The sequence below is a fragment of the Ursus arctos genome, unplaced genomic scaffold (assembly GCF_023065955.2).
Source record: "Ursus arctos isolate Adak ecotype North America unplaced genomic scaffold, UrsArc2.0 scaffold_26, whole genome shotgun sequence".
In the NCBI taxonomy this organism is placed as follows: domain Eukaryota; kingdom Metazoa; phylum Chordata; class Mammalia; order Carnivora; family Ursidae; genus Ursus; species Ursus arctos.
This window is the reverse complement of record NW_026622941.1, coordinates 28,339,255-28,359,241: the sequence shown is the minus strand read 5'-3', so window position 1 is coordinate 28,359,241 and position 19,987 is coordinate 28,339,255. Positions and strand designations below refer to the sequence as shown.

The 19,987-nt window shown below is 38.1% G+C and overlaps 1 protein-coding gene across 5 annotated transcripts in view; it reads left to right on the top strand.

The window, feature by feature from the left end:
- Positions 1-19,987, top strand: part of AMN1 (antagonist of mitotic exit network 1 homolog) — a 51,163-nt gene that overhangs the window by 906 nt on the left and 30,270 nt on the right. The gene's annotated exons all lie outside the window — the stretch shown is intronic.

Below are 19,987 nucleotides of genomic sequence, written 5' to 3'. Positions count from 1 at the left end.
CTTACACTGTTTTACAGAGATGATTTTTGTTTATGATTATCAGAGGGATTTATAAGAAATAACCTGTTAAATTTCACTTATATTCATGAAATAAACCAGATTATGTTTCACTTACGTGATCTAACTGGTTTGGTCTGCTTAGGGGATTTTCAAGCATGGTCTCCATTTTATTTTATCTAAAAAATTATCCCCTTTTGGTCATTCCCTTAGCAAGCTGAAAGTGTGAGCCAATATACTGTTACTCTCACTACCACTGTTGATGCAGTCATTGGGTTGTATGGTCATGTAATTACCATTACAAACAGTTGCATAGTCATTGCAGACATGGCAGTGGGATTATTGAGTTCTTTGAATTGTGTAATCCTGATGGATATCATTTGGTGTATGAGTGGCTGCTGAAAGGCATTTAAAACTCTTGAGAGGACACAGTGCACTCGTGTTAGAAGGTGGGGGGGGGTACAGTAAAGTATCCTCCAGACCGAGTAGGCACTTTGAAGCCGAAAAATGAAGCAAGCCATACTCCATACTGTTTACACAGACTTTTATTCAAGGTAACCTACTGACAAGGGGGAGCCAGTGGATAGATGATCCAGGTGCTCTGCCGCTATTCTCCATTCAGTACAAACCTTAAGCTACAGCTTTTAACAGAGCAAGGGGCATTGTGGTGCCGTCAAAGGGTGGTTATCTAAAGTGGCGCCATCTGTGCACCAGTCATCTGTCCTAGTTATCTGAAGTGGTGCCTTTTGTGCATCAGTCATCTCTCTTGGTTATCTGAAGTGTGCCTTCTGTGCACCACTTGAGGGAAGATCAGAGCAAGCCTTCCTGAATTCTGGTCAGGGCATACGTTACTGTCCAAGAGGCCTGGAACGTGTTGCCCAAGGAAGGTCATTGCATGAGCATAAACAAAATGGAGGGCCAAAGATGGAGTCAGTGTTGTCGGCACTCCAACAACTAGCGAGGTTAATATGATGACTGTAAGGGAAGTAATACACAAGGATTGAAAAACTCCTGGGAGCGGAGATCTCCAGGAGCCAAGATTTAACCAACTAAATAAAGCAATGGAAGAAGCATCACCTATTTGATGAAAGAGTGACATCTGATCTTTAAGATCTTTTAAATTGGGGATAATAATTCCTAATTTATTAACATGGAAACTTTTTTTTTTTTTTTTTTTTTACCAGTTAGAGCATATGTATCTCCTTGTTAAATGGTTAAGGTGTCTAATGCTATGTAGTTGTCTAAAATAACTCTGGCTAGAGAGTTTATAGATTTTTGCCATAATTGTAGAGATTTTTCAGAAGAGAGGATCTCTCCTGAGGAGCTTTAAAAGCAGTCTTTTGTTGGTGTCTTTTCCAATAAACTAAGTCTCTAAGTTCTAATGTCTTCTTTTGAAATGGATCACAGAAAGCTTCTTAGACCTGGTGGAAAATAAGTTTTTTAATATTGCATTAGTGCCTTACACTATTGAATTGTGTTATGATTACTTAGATAAACAGAGGCTGTCTTATTTCAGGAGTGTTATAGGTGAGCTTCCATCCGAGTTGGGCCTCTATATGGTGTGAGCAATCAGGCATTTCTATGGAAACAAAAGAAAGATAAAAATTAATTGTTGGAGCAAATTACAAACTCAGTTTCTGAGTCTGGGAAGCAGCCAGTCAAGAACATTTCTAGATTTGAGCTCAAAACATCTTTAGATAGTAGAGTGAGGATGGCAGTTTCAATCTGTTAGATTTTCCTGGTTTGCAGTTTGAATGACTTTGATGATGTCATTGGGTGTTCTGGTGAACTCTCTGAGTGGCCTGTATAGAAATGAGCACGAAGGTTGTCTGTACATGATCTATTGTGGTGATAACTCTAAAGTTTATGTCACGTTGTTTGGCTTTAGGTTGTAGGGATTGGGTTGAAGGGCAATTTTAGTTTTTATCCCAAGTCAGAGTGGTAAGAGAACATTGGAAATGTTACTTTGGAAAATTGTAGGCAGGTGTTGGAGGAAACTAGAAGAATTCAGGAGCAGTCCAGTTTACAGATAGATAACAAAACCTCAAAGATAATGAACAGTTCTAGAATCTGATAATAGGTATGCTATAGTTTTCTATTGAAACATAATTTTTCTCTCTTTAGTCACTTCATTTTGACCAAAGATAATCACAATGAAATTGTAAAATTGTAAAATAAGTCTAGTCTCATTAAATTCAGCTTGTTCATATAAGTGCAGCAGAATAGTGATTTTATGCACATTTTCAAATATAATATTCTAGTCCAAGCTTTGGTAACCCAAAGGGGTTTATTGGCTCCACAAATCAAACCTTAGCTTCTTAAAAACTCTGGTAATAAGAAATCTCAGATTAGATGTTTAAATACTTCTTCAGGCCAAGAAGCCAAGCCAAGGGCTTGTCCAATTGTGTCCTGTTACAAAGAGAATAAATTCTTGTTGAATTTATGCAAATACCTACACTGCCCTGAAAATAAGTATACTCAATAAGGGTTTTTTGTTGTTGTTTTGCTTTGTTTTGTTTTGAATTCTGAAGGGATCAGGTAGGGAGAAAAAGGTAAATGTTTTATTTTTGTTTACAAAAGTTTACCTAATTGTTATAAGTTATATAGTGGCTTGAAAGGAGAAAAGGGGCTCTTTAAATTTGGAGAGCAAAACATTAAAGAACCAAAAATGTTGCAAACAGTGTCATAAAAATTATAATCATCTCCATTAGTTGACTTAGTCCTATGTAATCAATTCTTGTTTTCTTGCTCCTGGGTTAATAGTTTTATAAATCAGTTTCTCCATAGCATGCTAGAAATTCTTACCTAGTTAAGTGGTATGATCTTAAAGTTATCAGAAACTTGTATTCTAGAGTACTTGTCAGTGTCATTTCTGTGAATCTCCTTAAAAACAAAGCATTTTGGCCTGTAGTTGATTATAAATGCTTTCATAAAAGAATTCAGTGTAAAACAGTAACTGTCTGTGAATGACAAAAGACTTAAAAATAGCCTTGGTTAAAAAGTTCCCTATTAAAAAAAAAATGATGTGATTGACAGGTAAGTTGGCTATTCCTGTGGCATACATTTAAAAATAACTGATAATGTTATCAGGACATATCAGATTCCTAGGAGTTCTATGCAATTTCTGGAACACTTATATTAATAACATATATCCATACAAATACAATCTAAGAAGATTAAGCATCCCCTTTACTTGATAATGTTTCCCATGCAATTTAATATTTGAAAAATTTATAGTTAATATCTCCATTTTTATAAGAAGAGGAAAAAAAACTTTGAGATCTGCCAGGGAGCCTTGGGAATATCCCAAAGTTAGTTCAAGATCAAAAAGACTTCATTTAGAATTTGATTTTGGGAAGTTTGTAAAAAATGTCACAAGATTTCAATCACTTGATTAGGAGTGCCTGAGTGGCACAGTCAGTTAAGTGCACAACTCTTGGTTTCAGCTCAGGTCAGGATTTCAGTTCAGGTCAGGATCTCAGGGTCATGCAATCAAGCCCCATATCAGCCTCTGTGCTGGGCATGGAGCCTGCTTTAAGATTCTCTCTCTCCCTCTCCCCCTCCTCCACCTCTCTCTCTCTCAAAAAACAAAACAAAACAAAACAAAACAAAAAACCACTTGATTAAATAAGATCACAGGTCATTGTGAAATAATACTTAGTTATCTATTCAACCAAAGTGATCAAATCATTTCAAAAGCAAATATAGAAAGTACATAGTTGTTAAAAAAAAAAAAAACCTTACCTCTTTTAATATTGAAAAGATTGTTTTCCTAAGCAATCCAAAACCTGATAAAGACAAAGTGAAACACAGGAAATTATTTTCATAAGACATAGAATCTTTGTTTCCTAGACAAAATAAACAAAAGGTAAAGGAAAACCTTTCATAATCTCTTATTAAGAGCAGACTAACAGCCTAAGAAACTTTGTCCTTTTAACAGAGAGAAAATTAAACTGTGGATTTGTATTAGTGTATTATTCAACTCAGTTTTGGAAAAATTTATAAATAAATTCATTTAATTTTAGCTAACTTTGACCATACAGCATGAAATTTCTTCACAAGCCTTCTGCAACTTTCTGTATCCATTTAGATTTTTGTTTTATTCCTTTTTTCCTTCTCTTTCTGGGATAACCAGTCATTTTACTTTAGGACAAAATTCCTCTTTTTTTTTCCTTAATAAGAACACATTCTGTATTCTTTCATACTCTTCATATGAAAAAACACATACCATTCTCCTCTCATACTTTGTATATGAAGTTATTTTCTTTTATTCTTGTTTTAGTAGGCTTATTTTTATATATGGATTATAAATTTTAACTGTTAGTAACCTTTATTTTCTAATGAAAACTAGGAAGCAGGCAATTGTGAACTGTCTGGCATAGATCAGCATCTTGTAGTAGATTACCAAAATTATGAACACGTAATTATAAAAAATTATATTTTTTAGAGACATGTGCTTCTTCATAGTACATTTTTTTAATGTGGCAAAAGACATGTATACAAATAGATCCAAGTATCTTTTGTCTCTATAAAACTTAAGCAGCCAAAAGTAAATAAATGTAAATGTATGTTTAGCAATTAATGTTTCAGTGTATTATCTTATTTGGAAATGATCTACATTTCATTTTATTCATCTACATTAGATGAATATCTACCATTTAATCTACTTATTTGTTTTCAATAATTATGCTTGGATTAATTATTAAATACTTAACTAACATCTTAAGTTCTTCTTGCTTACAAATTTTGTAACAGAGATAGCAACAGCTTATTTGACCAGTAAACCCAGGTCGGAAAGATTGTATATTTCCTTATATTTAATGTTGCCTACTGAGACAACATGCCTGTTTTTATTAAATTAACACATTTAAACTATTTGCAAAGCTTTTATGCATCGAAGATTATCCCAGATCTTATGAACTTGAAAAGCATTTAGGTTAGTTTCTATATTTATGAGAGTTTTAAGAGTATTTAACTGACTTAAGTACTTATTTTTCTTTAAGCCAATTAAATAGAGCTCTTTTTGAAAATCACGCAGGTATAACATACATTCATAGACACATATACATTAATATATAGACAGTTGTAAACAGAGATTTTATAGCTTTTGTTGAAAAATGTTAGCTGTGTGTCAGGTACAATAATAAAAAACTCAAAAGAATAGCTGGACCCAAATTGTGTTTCTGGCAGATAGAATAATTTAAGATTATCTGCTCAGATGGCTTAAGCTTTTTACCACAAGTTTTTTATTTGTGTGCTATAAGAATTCTTTAGAGAAGCAATTTTTGGAGTCATTTTGTCTTTTAGACACTTTGGCATACCAACCAGTAATTCATTTATCGCCTTTAAGAAGTTTGTAATCCTCTTTTTTAAAAGATGTCCCTAAGGTGGGCTATTTTATCTAAGTTAAGGATTTTCCCAAAGTGGTCACTGCAGTTCCAATTATTCTTTGTAAAATTCACCCATTTTTCCAAAAAGGCATAAGATCCTGGTCTGAGTTTTGGACCAGGTAGAACCCATCTTTGCCTTAGATTCCCTAGGAAAGCTTAATTATCAGGGGTACTGTTTTTCAACAGCTGTTCCAAAACAGCGGGAATCACACATTTCCCTCTCTTTTGAACAAAATAGTGTGAATTACAGAAAAGCTTCAACAAAGGTTGCTCAGCAAAACCAAAGAGGTCAACCAAAGGGAGTAGAGTTTGAATCTGAGAAAGATTTACCCTGGAATTCCATGGTTGGTAAGAAAGCAATGTACAATGGGTTTCATGGGTATTGGCACCTGGTTACTCACTGGCCTTGGGGCTGAGCGGGGGTCATCTTTGGATCCCACTTCTGACACCAAAAACTGTCAAAAGAAAATTCAGAGCGTTTTACTTGATATGAATATTTTACTGAGTGAGAAACAAATTGTTAACAAACAGGGAGACTTCAAACCACAAGTGGTTAGAATCTCAGAGGCATGTCATTACAGAATGACTTACAAAGTGAGAATGAGGAAGTTGTTTAACCTTTACAATGATTGGTTATTTATAAGAGGAATTTACACAGTATGAAGGTTCCTCAAAAAGTTAAAAATAAGACTACTGTATGATCCAATAATTTCATTACTGGGTATTTACCCAAAGAATACAAAAACACTAATTCAAAAAGATATATATACCCCTATGTTTATTGCAGCATTATTTTCTTTTTTTTTTTTTCAAAGATTTTTTTTTTAAAGATTTTATTTATTTATTACACAGAGATAGAGACAGCCAGCGAGAGAGGGAACACAAGCAGGGGGAGTGGGAGAGGAAGAAGCAGGCTTATAGCGGAGGAGCCTGATGTGGGGCTCGATCCCACAACGCAGGGATCACGCCCTGAGCCAAAGGCAGACGCTTAACCGCTGTGCCACCCAGGCGCCCTGCAGCATTATTTTCAATAGCCAAATTATGGAAGCAACCCAAGTGTCCACTGATAGATGAATGGATAAAGAAGACGTAAAACATACACACACACCACACTGGAATGTTATTCAGCCATAAAAAAGAATGAAATCTTGCCATTTGCAACAACATGGATGGAGCCAGAGAATATAATACTAAGTGAAATAAGTCAGTCAGAGAAAGAGAAATACCATATGATTTCACTCATATGTGGAATTTAAGAGACAAAACAAATGAGCAAAGGAAAAAGAGACCAACAAAGCAACAGATTCTTAAATATAGAGAACAAACTGATGGTTACCAGAGGGGTGGGGCTGTGGGGGGAGATGGGTGAAATAAGTGAAGGGGATTAAAGAGTGCACTTATCACAATGAGCACTGAGTAATGTATAGAATTGTTGAATCACTACATCGTACACCTGAAACTAATATAAGGATCCTGGAATTTAAAAAAAAATTTTTAATGGGAGTTTATAGATGGCAGGGGATTGGTTAAAAGTGATTCTCTTATACTATTTTAAGAAGATGATTTAAGTGTTATTTATAATTATCAGAGACATTTACAAGAAATAACCTAGGTTAAGTTTCTCTTATATTCATGATATAAGCTAGGTTAAGTTTCACTTATGTGACCTAATTGGTTTTGTCTGCTTAAGGGATTTTGAAGCATGGTCTCCATGTTATTTTAATGCTAGCAAGTAATAAACACTGCTAAATGTTATTGTTATTAATTATCTCACATGAGATATTGTGCTGGAATTGCAGTTACAATGGCAATTGCTTCTATCCAGGAGGTTTCAGTTCGTTCATATTACATTTAAAATATTGCCATGTAAAAATTAAAGCCAAGGAGGACAATTATCTTAATCTGCTGACTCCTTTTGAAATCACTGAGATGTAACCTTTACATTATATCTTATAAACTTCTGGCCCTCAGTCCACAGTCATGATTTTTTTTGTTGTTTGGGGCTTTTTTTTTAGATTTTATTTTATTTATTTGAGAGAGAGAAAGCGCACGCTCAAGACAGTATGAGCCGGGGATGGGGAGGTAGGCAGAGGGAGAGGGAGAAGCAGACTTCCCTCTGAGCAGGGAGCCCGATGCAGGGCTCCATCCCAGGACCCTGAGATCATGACCTGAGCCAAAGGCAGGTGCTAAACCAACTGAGCCACCCAGGTGCCCCCACAGTCACTTTTTGTAAGAGAAAGCTGTTGATTCTCCTATTTGAAACATCTCCTGTGATTCTCCAGGCTTGCACAGAGTCCTGAGAAAAGTATCTTGCTTTCATTCTTGGCTTGAATTTTATGCCTAACCCAAAAAGATTTTCTTTCTGTCTTTAAAAACAGTTGGAGAAATAGTTAAGAGTGCAAGTTAGGAAGACAGATTAAAGCCTAGCTGAATTCCTGTCTTTTAATTCCTGTCTTTATCCTCATACTTCCCTGATGCATCCATACAAATGGTCCTCTGAATTTCTGAGGCCAGAATCAAGTCTTTTATCTCATCATAGCCACAGTTCCTTATTTTTAGGAGTTGCTCAATATTAAGGTAAGCATATATTTAAAGCGCACATTTGGCATATGAAGCACTATGCTGATGATTGTGGGAAATAACTAGCATAAAGAAGGTACAGTCTTATGGGACTAGCATAAGGACATCTATAAATAGCTATAATATAGGTAATAATAGCACAAAAGAGGTATTGACAAAGTGTTGAAATTTCTGATGAGGAAACAAATTACAAGACTAGGAGAAGGCTTTGTGAAGGGGGTTATATTTGAGGATTGGTAGCATCTGACAGTTGGAAACGGGAGGAAATGCATCCTAGAAGAAGTGGAAGAATAAGGGCAAAGGCTTGACAAGCAGGAAAGTTAGAAATATGGGAGAAGACCAGAAAGCAGTATTTCACCAGAAAGTAGCATTTCAATTTGGCCGGACAATACAATATGAATAGCAGAGTCGTATGACAGAAAGCCATATAATTAGGCGTAGAACTTTGGGGACCAGAATGACATAACAGAATTTAATTCTGTAGCGATGGGAGCTATAAAAGGTTTTGGAACTGTGCTGGGAGTAGAGAGAGATTTGAATTAGGGAGAAGTTGGGAATAAAGAGACACTTAGGAAACTGTTACCAAATCTTGGAAGGTGGTAAGGAGAGCCCAAACTAAGAGACATGTATGAAGATATTCATTGCAGAATTCCATTGTGGTGACAGAGAATTGGAATGTCCATCACTGGGAGAGGTGCCATCGAGTTTTATGCAGCTGTTAGGGAGGTGAAGAGAGTAGATGTATATGGATAGAACTTTAAAACAGTGCTGGGGTGCCTGGGTGGTTCAGTCCGTTAGGCATCGGACTCTTGGTTTGGGCTCAGGTCATGATCTCATAGGTTGTGGGATCCAGCCCCACATCCCACCCCGTGTCTGCCCCCCAAACACACACCTCCCACACCCGTCATCAGGTCCAGAGGCCAGCCCCACACTTGATGGCATGGAGTCTGCTTGAGATTTTCTGTCTCTGCTCCTCTTCCTGCCCACACACATGCACGCCCACTCTCTCTCTCAAATATTTTTAAAAAATAAAACATAGTGCTTAGTGAGTTAGGAAGGAGGTTAGGTCTGAGGTTGGTATTGAGGAGAATAACTACCATGACTTCCAGTGCTTTGACAAAACCTCAGATGAGAGGCCTTCTGGCCAAGCATCTGTGATTTCGTATTGTTGGAGCATTCATTGTACCCCTGGGGGTTGCATCTTTCTGTTAAGTTTGGCTGTGGCAAAATAAAGATAAATAAAACAACTTGATAGGGGCCCCTGGATGGCTCAGTCGTTGGGCGTCTGCCTTCGGCTCAGGGCATGATCCCAGGGTTCTGGGATCGAGCCCCAGATCAGGCTCCTCCACTGGGAGCCTGGTTCTTCCTCTCCCACTACCCCTGCTTGTGTTCCCTCTCTCGCTGGCTCTCTCTCTGTCAAACAAATAAATAAAATCTTTAAATAAATAAATAAATAAATAAACAACTTGATAAACAACTAACATAAAATAAATAAAACACAATGCTTAGTGAAAAAAAGAGGAAACAGAATAACATGTTAAGAAAAATTATCTAGAACTTGGAAGTAAAGCAAAAAGATTGGGGTGCCTGGGTGACTCAGTTGGTTGAACATCTGCCTTCGGCTCAGGTCATGATCCCAGGGTCCTGGGATTGAGCCCCATGTTGGACTCTGCTCATTGGGGAGCCTGCTTCTCCCTCTCCCCGTGCCTGCCATTCTACCTGCTTGTGCTCTCTCTCTGTGTCAAATAAATAAAGTCTTTTTTAAAAAAAATAAGTAAAAAGATGACCACATGATTGTTATACTAGGCTGTTGTCCCCCGTATAAGGGTCCATATTTGCCTTAAGAATCATATTTCCTAATCTTTTTGGGAAAAGGTATGTTCAGGCTAGCAGCTGGTCAGCAAGCTATTTCTGGGATGTAACAAGGTAAGGAGCTTGATCCAGACTAATAATCAACTTTTTTACTGGGTGCACTGTTTAGTCCAGAGGATGGCACTTCTCCATGCAGGAAACTCCTTGGTTTACATCCTTGCATGAGGTCCTAATCTCCTCACTGACTAGCACTTTGAATATAACTGCCTTAGAGAATCCTTTGGATCTGGGATATGGTGAATAGTTTTAAATAGAAGGACCAAGGAAAGGGAAAAAGCAAAAATTAAAGTTTTCAGCTTTGTTGACCAGGAGAATGGTGATTAACATTAGATTATCATGGAGAAGTAAGTGTCTTATGAGAAAAATGAATCAGAACATCCATTAGAAATATCAAACAGGCAGATAGAAATCTTAAAGAGAGATCAAGGATTGAGTCTAAGATTAGGAGTAAATTCCTAATAGATGATGGATGAAGCCATTGTTAAGTTTAAGGGAGAGAATATGGAGAGAAGAAAAGGAGACCAAGGACAAAATTTTATGTAACATTCATATTAGAAGTAGGCCATTTTGCCAAAAATAATTTCTTTGTTACATTAATTCGCCATATAACTGATGGGTTAAATATAAATAAGTTGTTTCTTCTAACTATAAAATTTGAAGCAGATGTTGGTGGTGGGAGTCAGAAAAAAATAAAATAAAATAAAATTTGAAGCAATTCATATCAGATGAGATGTCTACCTCATCCCCCACCCCCACCTTTTTTTTTTTTTTTACAGTTTTTAAAGATTTTGTTAAGTGTTAGCTGGCCAGTTTTCATTTTTGTCTTGATAACTTAATCCACCTGTGTCAACCGATGGGCCTGAAAACTGAGATCACTTAGATCAATATAACTTGCTCCAGGAAATTTTTGCAATCTGTTTATCTAAACAGATGTTTGATTATTAGGACAAACATTTTGATTGTTAAAGCAAACATTATGCTTATCAGGATAGATTGTTCACCAAGGCCTGCTTTGAGATCCTGTATCCATCAGTCTTATACTATTAAGTCACAAATTTTGCCTAATATTAACCCATTCCCCATCTTGGAGGGAGAATCCTAAATGTACTCTTATGTAACTTTCCCCTATTGAGACACTGCCAAAACTCTGTTAAATCCTTGCTGTGGTAAATTTAATAAACTTTCTTTATTTGACCAACAGATTTTTGGATAGTCTTCATAAGCCATTTACTAGTTCTCATAGTAGTATTTTTCAAAATACTGAATTTGTTTCTGTCCCAGCTCCCTGATATTGCTGCTGGAGGGAACCGGAGCAGAAAGAGGAAAGCGTTTACTGTGGAGAATACATAGCACGGCTTAGGCAGCTGAGCTCAGAGAAGAGGACCCTTAAGGGCCCAGATGAAAAAGACTAGGAAGAGAGATGGGGCAGTAAAAAGGATGCCTTTGTGGGGAAAAAGGAAACATTTAAAATATAGCTGAAATCTGCATAAAGGAAAATATAAGGGGAATGACTATCAGTGTAGAATTTGATTTTACCCTTCTTATAAGCTAGTACATTTTTTTAGCCTGGTCTTGTTTCATGGATACTGGTAGAACAAAGGCTTTTGGGTCAAAGGCTCAATGGACTTTATTATTCATTGCACAGCAAGCAGTATGAGCATTAGCATGTTTATGCCACTTCCTCTTGATCTCCAAGACACACAGCAGCAACACAAAGGGCTCAGATGGATGCCAACACAAGCAGTGGGCTGCATTCCATGAGAGAAACACAGAGGGCCCAAACGAATGTCTAATCAAGCTGTGAGGTGCATTACAGGAAAGAAACACTGAATTTGGGGAGTCTGCCATTGCATAGTAAGCAGTAAGTGATGTAGGAAAGACATTAGGATTCAAAACGGACAGCCAAGAAAGAATTCTTGAGATGTCTTTGGTGCAAAATGTGGTTTTATTAAAGCACGGGGACAGGACCTGTGGGCAGAAAAAAGCTGCACTGGGGTCATGAGGAGTGGCCCATTATATACTTTCAAGTTGAGAGGGGGTTAGGGATAGCATAAGTCTCTAAGGAATTTTGGAAGCAAGGTTTCCAGGACCTTGAGGGGGACAGCTATTGTTGGGAAAAGGTCATTTATTACCATGGAATAAAACCTTAGTCATGAGACCCTTTAGATGTATATTGGTGGGCCATATGCTTGGGGGATGATTGCCAACACGTATCTTGGGGGGTTTAGAGATAAAGGAAGTTTCCAAAAGAATTTTTATATGTTGAAGTAGGCTTACAGGATCCTGGGGTGGGGCAGGTTGGGCGAGCATTGCCTTTTGCCCTTAGCAAAGTGTTAACATCAACACAGTTGCGTCCCCAGAGGAATGTCACTCTGCCTGTTTGAAGGTCTTGTCAATGGGCTTTAGGTAGTAAGGAAATTTAATGATTTTTCTTCTGCCTTTGTTTCCCACATCATATTGACTAGAGATGGAGAAAGTTCCATTTTTTAAAAATATCATTTTGGGGGATGCCTGAGTGGCTCAGTCAGTTAAGTGTCTGCCTTCAGCTCAGGTCGTGATCTCTGGGGTAGAGCCCCGCATCGGGCTCCCTGCTCAGCGGGGAGCCTGCTTCTTCCTCTCCCCTTGCTCCTCCCCCCTGCTCATGCTCTGTCTCTCTCTCTGTCAAATAAATAAATAAAATCTTTAAAAAATAAAATAAAATATCATTTTGGGTTAGAGCACAAATTGCTGTAAATGGGAAGAGCATTTGCTACTATATCTCAGGGAGTCTCCTCATATCCCCAGACGTGGCCCACAGAACTTATCTCCTCCCTCTTCCATAAAGTTATGTTTCCATCAGCATCCCATTCTCATCACAGAATTGTTAGATCTAGGATTTGATTTTACTTGATGAGACTGTTACTGTTCATACTGTTTGATACTGGCAGAAGACACAAGATTTCTGGGCTAGAGACAAAGGACTTTGCTACAGCACAGCAAGCCACATGAGCAGTTTGCCTCAGTTGCCCTTCTCTCCCACATCCCATGAGGGTGATGCAGAGGGTTCATGGATGCCTGCACAGTGGATATATTACAGGAAAAAGACACTGAGCTTGAGGAATACAGTTTTAGAACAAGCAATAAGCAGACTTGCCCTTTGTCTTGAAGGGAGACAATACCTCACCTCTCAGAACTGTTTGCTACAAACACAACCCACCTGAGAAATGGCCCAAATAAAGTGCAGTCGGGACCTAACCTTCTGAGCATACCTATGGAAGCGTGAAAGGCTTGACTGTGACCACCAGCCAGAAGTTGGGAGACTATCTCACCTCAATTTTTAAAACAATTTAGCAATTTTATGGATTTTTAAAAATACATGAGTATGTCTGTCTCTCTCTCTCTCTAACCATTTCTTTCCAAGAATGGTTGTAGAATCAATTGGGATAGAAAGACCTTGTACTGAAAAGTAAGCAAACTTAAAATGACCAACTTATTTGAAAAGGAGCCCAAGTACATATTTGAGAGAAGAGGAGTCACCATATTTCTTATTAATGAGATATAGGTGTTATATGGATGAGAAGACTGATGTTATTTGGAAGACTTATTGAAAAGGAAGTATGAGGAGCTCCACAGACCTGCTCCCCAGGAAAATAAGCATAAAAGTTGAAAATTATAAAACAAAACCTATTGCTTAAACTCTCTGGAAATCCTCCTAAGGGCATACAGCAAATGAAAAAAACATGCATTCAATATAATCTTTTAAAACTCAGTAAGAACAACAAGAGTCTATGGCATTTGAACTATACCTCTACTCCAGGTGGATATGGCTAAGGTGATGGAGCTACCTCTCCCCCCAGTTCCTAGTCAAGAGCTTCAGTATTTTCCTGGGAAAAGCAGGATGCCAGCATTTCTTGTCACACTCCTCCCTAGATACTTGTTCACAGGCTAGATTACGGGTGAGTATGGTCGACAGTTGGGGGATTGCTACCTCCACCTGGCCCCCACTTATGGGGCAGAGGTTCTATTTCAGCATGGCATGCTGAGAATACTGGGATGCTGATCTCCCTTATCCTAGCTCATTCATGGGTGAAGGTTCCATTTTAGAATAGGCAAGCTAAGAAGACCAGAGTCTACTACCCGGCACTCTGCTCCTAAAGAAGGGTTTCACTCAGAAGCATATCATCGTCCTTGTTCCCAGCTCTGAAATTGTAGTTTAGAGATTTTTCCCAGGAAGAAAGACAGGCTGCAAAACAAAGAATTCAGAAGCTTTCAAGAAAATGATTTTACTTGAAACAGAGGGTGGAGGAAGTTCAAATCTAAGTAAGTATTAACAAGGAGTCTGATAGCTTCATGTGAGTGGCAAGCTAAACCATAGGCCAGGAAGTTTACCAGAGAGAACCAGGGATAGGGACCTCTAACAAGAGCCTGCTCTGGGTGAGAACAGATCTTAAACACTGATCTCAGAAACGAATCCCACAAAGAAGTCCAAAATGAATTGGATGACATTGTGGGGCAATTTATACCCCATACATTGTTGAAAAGTTTAGAGCAATTAATCTATAGTGAGTGAAGGTTGACAGCTGGGTGTGATACCAATACAGACTTAACAGAATAATCAGAGAAAGAAATAGTCACAGGAACCCTACTAAAACCACTGACATCCTAGGGGAACAATGCTTATGTCCAAGCTGTGCCCACTAAGAAGCAAATCAGAGATTGCATATAGTAAGGGAAATAGACCACTGAAATAGTCCAGCCATGCCACTAAACAAACAATCAATCACAAATGTGTGGGATCAATATCGAGAGTTACTAAATTATATTATCTAAACTGTCCCATTTTCAAGAAAAAAATTTCAAGACAAAGAAACAGAAAGTTTGACCTATACACGGAGAAAAAGAGGCAACAGAAACTTCTTAGAGGACCCAGATGTTGTACTTAACAAGACTTCAGAGAAACTATTATAAATATATTCAAAAAATTAAAGGAAGCCATATATTAAGAAGTAAAGGAGAAAATGCTTGGCAGTTCCCGAGAAGTTAAACATAGAGGGGTGCCTCGGTGACTCATATGGTTAAGCATCTGCCTTCAGCTCAGGTCATTATCCTGGGGTCCTGGAATCAAGCCCCACGTCAGGCTCCCTGCTCAGCAGGGACACTGCTTCTCCTTCTCCCTCTGCCTGCTACTCCCCCTACTTGTACTCTCTATCTCTCTGTCAAATAAATAGATAAAATCTTAAAAAAAAAAAAGTTAAGCATAAAATATTCATATTATCCAGCAATTCCACTTCTAGGTATATACCCAAAAGAACTGAAACTAGATACTCTAATAAGTACTCGTACATATGTGTTCATAGCAGCAGTATTCACAATAGCCAAAAAGTGGAAACTATCAAAATGTCCATCACCAGTGATTAATAAACAAAATGTGGGGGCACCTGGCTGGCTCAGTCAGTAGAGCATGTGACTCTTGATCTCGGGTTTTTGAGTTCAAGCCCCACATTGGGTGTAGAGATTACTTAAAACTAAAAATCTTTTAAAAAGTGCGGTATATCCATATAATGAAATACCATTCAGCCATTGAAAAGGAATGAAGTACTGATACATGCAACAACATGGATGAACCTTGGAAACATTATGCTAAGTAGATGAAGCCAGACACAAAAGGCCACATATTGTATGAATTCATTTATATGAAATAACTGACATGGAATGAATCCATAGCAACAGAAAGCAAGTTAGTAGTTGCTAGATACCACTGGAGAGAGGAATGGGGACTGACTCCTTAATAAGTACACATTTTCTTTTGAGCTAATGCAAATGTTTTATAACTAAATAGAGGTGGTAGTTGCACAACATTGTGAATGTACAAAATGCCACTGAATTGTACACTTTAATTACATTTTATGAATTTCACCTTGATTTCAAAAAAGAAAAAGAAGGTATCATGACAGTGTTTCGTCAAATAGACAATATCAGTAAATATAAAAAAGAACCTAATGGTAATTCTGGAATTGAAAAAGTACAGTAATTGGGGCGCCTGGGTGGCGCAGTTGTTAAGCATCTGCCTTCGGTTCAGGGCATGATCCCGGCGTTCTGGGATCGAACTCCACATCAGGTTCCTCCGCTATGAGCCTGCTTCTTCCTCTCCCACTCCCCCTGCTTGTGTTCCCTCTCTCGCTGGCTGTCTCTATCTCTGTCAAATAAATAAATAAAATCTTTAAAAAAAAAAAAAAGGAAAAGTACAGTAATTGAAATGGAAGAACTTAAAAATGTTATGCTAAATAAATGAAGCCAGTAACAAAAGTCCATATATTATATGATTCCATTTATGTGGATGTGCACTACAGGCTAATCTAGAAAGAGAAAGTAGATTGGTGGGAGATGGGAGAGATTGGCAACTGACTGCTAATGGGTACAAGATTTATTTTTAGAGTAATGAAAATATTCTGGAATTAGATAGTGATGACAAATGCACCACTCTGTGGATATACCAAAAAACACTGATGTTATGTCAATTATATCTTAATAAAGCCATTGCCAAAAAATTGGGAGTTTTTTTTCATTAAGCTTTTAACTTTTAGAATAAATGATATAAATGTCTGTTGATAATGGAGTACCTGATTTCAATATCATAACAGAGTAAAGGAGAATGAGAGCTGGGAGAGTCTGAACTTACTGCCCTTTATTATGCCATGTAGTCCATTCAGTATGAATTACTTAAAATGTATAAACACCTAAATGAAAGATAGTTTTGGAAAATAAGAGTGATAGCCATGGACATGTGCCACTCAGGTCACTCTTCAGGGAAGGACTTGCTTCCCACTTGTGGGGACAATGGTCAACAGATAGCTTGCATTACTTATCTCCTTCAGAATCTACCCCTGCTGCAGAGCCACCTAGCTGAGGTCACAAACACTGCCCCCCCCCCAAGCAACCCACATCCACTGACAAGGATATAAAGTCCCAGTCAAAAGTAGATTCCTGTTGAAAAACTGGTCTTTCATGCCGTTATTATGCACAGGTGTATGGTTTGAATTTTCACTGTGAATATGTTGCAGAATCCTCAAGATGAATAAATAACATTAATTTTGCTTTGGAACTTGTGAATACTCATGGGATCTGCTACAGGCTGAATGTTTTTGTAAGCCCCAAATTCATATGTTAAAATACTAACCCCCAAAGGTGATAGTATTAGTAGGTGGGGACTTTTGGAGATGTTTAAATCATGAGGGTGAAGCCCTCATGATTGGGATTAGTGCCTTTAAAATTTCCAGAGAAATCTCTGGCCCCTTCCAAAATGTGAGGACACGTAGAGAGGGCATTGAATATGAACCAGGAGGAGGACCCTTATTCAACCATGCTAGCACTCTGATTTCAGACTTACAGCATCCAGAACTGTGAGGATTAAATTTCTCTTGTTTTTGAGCCTGCCAGTCCGTGGGACTTTGTTATTGAAGCCCAACCAAACACAGGGTCCTTCAGCAGAGAAAACCCAAACCTTCACTATGGGGGTGGCTTCACACAAAGAACACAGAACTCACATGAAAAACTACTTGTGTGAAAGAGTTAACAGTAAAAAATTTAAAAGACAGGGGGGTGGTGTGGCCTGAGTGGCTAAGTTGGTTAAGGGACCCATGCTTGATTTCAGCTCAGGTCATGACCTCAGAGGTTGAGCCCTGACTGGAATCCTGCATCCAGCCCCACATCAGGCTCCAGGCTCAGCGGGGAGTCTGCTGGAGATTAAGGAATTAAAAAAAAAATGGCATGAAAGAGACTCAGCAGAAAATAGAAGAGGATTGACACTTTAAGAACTATAAATAATAGAACAGTTTGAAAGGTATTTTAAAACAAATGTATTGGACATATTCAAAGACAAAGGAACAGTTATCCTTAAGAGAATACAGATAATAGTGTTTTTTTTAAAGGTTTTATTTATTTATTTGGGAGAGAGAATGAGAGAGAGAGCACAAGGAGGGAGGAGGGGCAGAGGGAGAGGGATAAGCAGACTCCCCACTGAGCAGGGAGTCCAACATGGGGCTTGATGCCAAGGACCCTGGGATCACAACCTGAGCCAAAGGTAGATGCTTAACTGACTGAGCCACCTAGGCACCCCAGATTTTTTTAATTAGAAGCCGTACAAAAGAAAAATGTAGTCATTGAAATAACAATCTAAATTCCTTTGCATGTATTGCAGTGGATGATAGATTGAACTACATCCTGTCTAAAATGAGACTTATGGGTCCTCCCCACCCTTCCATACTTATTCACAGTTAGCTGAGTCTGGGACCCTGGGGGCACTGTCGAGGTCATTACTGCAGATTGGCCTTATCTGGCTATTTAGAATATTATTGATAGTAGCCTTAATTAAATGCTTTAAGAGACAGATTGAACAAATTTGGTGTCTGCCTTTGTTGGTCAAATTAATTAGAGTAGCTGACAGAGTGGTATACTTATATAAATATTTGAGTTCAGCCAAGAATGTGTTGGATGGATGTTGGGAGAGGCATGCCTTATGGGTATGCCAAGAATGTAAGGCCTTGACTACTCTTTACCTAGGGCACTTCTCAAGGTTGTTTGTGCAGCAAATATTGTCTCCTTCCAAAAAAGAGCAGACTTGCTTCAGTTTACCATAAAAGTTGTGGATCACCCAAGCTCGGTGTTTTCTCCCGCAATACAACCCACCATGTGAGCAAGCATTCATCTGGGCCCTACCTACATTACACTGTAGGAGTTAGAGGGCATGGGGAACCAGCATAAATGTGAAGCCCTGGCTACTGCTCTTGTCATGAGTAATAAAGCCCTTTTTCTTTGACCCAGGAATCGCTGGGTCTTCTGCCAGCATTCATGAATTGGTAATAGGCTCACTTGTAAGCTTGTAAGTGGGGTAAACTCAGATTCTGCAAGTTCTTTACAATTGCAACAGTCAGTCCCAGGTAGTTTTTAAATCAAAAAGTGAAAAGTAGGGGCACCTGGGTGGCTCAGCCATTAAGCATCTGCCTTCAGCTCAGGTCATGATCCCAGAGTCCTGGGATCAAGCCCCTCATCAGGCTCCCTGCTCAGCGGGAAGCCTGCTTCTCCCTCTCACACTCCCCTTGCTTGTGTTCCCTCTCTCGCTGTCTCTCGCTGTCTCTCCCTGTCAAATAAATAAATGAAATCTTAAAAAAAAAAAAAAAGTGAAAAGTAGGGGCACCTGGCTGGCTCATTCAGTAGAGCATGCAAATCTTGATCTCAGGGTTGTGAGTTTGAGCCCCACATTGGGCATAGAGATTACTTAATTTAAAAAATTTGTTAAATTTTAAGTGAAAGGTAAATCAATCCCTTTAGTGAATTTTTTCTAGAAGAAAGCATAGCAGGATATCTTCATGAACATAGGACAGTGAAAGAGTTCATAAACAGAACCCAAAAGAAACTTGCCGTAAAGAAAACATTAATATATTAGGCCGCATTCGATTATACTTCTCTTCAACATAAGATATAATTAAGAGATTGAAAACACAATCCACAGAATGGGGAATATATTTAACATACATAAGCAACAGAAAGCTCATATCCAGAATAGAAGGTGAACTCCTACATATCAGTAAGTAAAACGTAGACCCAAAAGAAAACTGGGCAGTATACTTGAACAGATAACTCCTCAAGAGACCATCCAAGTGAACAATAAAGAAATGAAAACATGCTCAAATTAATTAATAATAAGGGACTGCATCTTAAAGTCACATTACATTGCTACCATATATTCATAAATTGCTAAAATTAAAGACTGACAATGCCAAGTGTTGACAAGGAGATGGATTCCAGGAACTCTCACTGAATGAAGGTAGGAATCAGTACAATCACTTCAGAAAACTCTTTGGCATTAAGCTAAACATATGCATCCCGTAGAAGCCAGCAATTCTACTCCTAGACATATACTTGATTAAAACACAAGCACACATGCACCAAAAGACCTGTGCAATAGTATTCATATGAACATTATTCATAATAGTAAATTATAAACCACCCAACTGTACATCAACAGTAGAAACGATAAATTGTTCAAACAGTGGAATATTATGCAGCATTGAAAATGCACATGAACAAATGGAAAATTAAAATGAACAAATTATAGCTATCTGCAATAATGCAGATGAGTCTCATAAACATGTTAGCAAAAGAAGGATGCC